We start from the raw sequence: 958 nt of genomic DNA on the forward strand, positions 1-958 counted from the left end.
ATTAAGTTCTTAAAGTTGAAATCAAAATTGTATGTTATGAGGTACCTGCTAACTATTTTTTGTTGAGAACCAAAGGCTGTTCTGGTATTTCTTAATTTTTTAATCTTATTGAATCTTAATTATGGTTGTTAACTACTGATAAAGCACAAAAACTTTTGAATAATTTTGTAAATAATTTTGAAACTTTGTATGGTCAGCATCTCATATCTCACAATGTACATGGATTAAATCATTTATATGATATTGATTATATTAAATTTGATGCATTGGATAACTGTTCGAAATTTCATTTAATAAATAAATAGAAAATAAGGTGTGTTCGCATTATACTACATTTAAGATGGATAAATTTTCAAGGTATTAAAAAATATGTTGAAACCGATACAATTCTTTTAACTAATAATAATAAAATGTTCAAAGTTTACAATATAATTGATCAAAAAAGTTCAATAATATATTTAATTTTTAAGTAATTTGATACCATTAGTATTTTGTTTGAGAATAATCTATTACATCTACAGAGTTAGGTATCTATGTTGATGACACATAAGGTATTGTAATATGTAATATTTAGACTTAAATAAAAACACAGGATAACTAATAAATGTGAACCGTACTGAGTGTGGGGTGATCCAATATACATAATACATATACATATATACACATTAGGCATATACTTACGCTCCGTCATACACCACACACGACACATGCAAAACATAAATGATATCCAACACCTCTCCGACCAGCTGTTTAGTAAAAACCAACTATCAATTATCAACGGCGCCAGACGTCACCACATTATAACTCATAATAAACTTCAAGACCCCGACGACAAATTTCCGATATAGACGTAGGGACATCATAACACATAAATTACCTACCAGTGGCACTTTTGTCATACCACTGAAGACAGAAAATCATAAACACATCAATACGTAAACGCAGACATCGATGCCAC

This window comes from Acyrthosiphon pisum, chromosome X (assembly GCF_005508785.2).
Source record: "Acyrthosiphon pisum isolate AL4f chromosome X, pea_aphid_22Mar2018_4r6ur, whole genome shotgun sequence".
Taxonomy (NCBI): Eukaryota; Metazoa; Arthropoda; class Insecta; order Hemiptera; family Aphididae; genus Acyrthosiphon; species Acyrthosiphon pisum.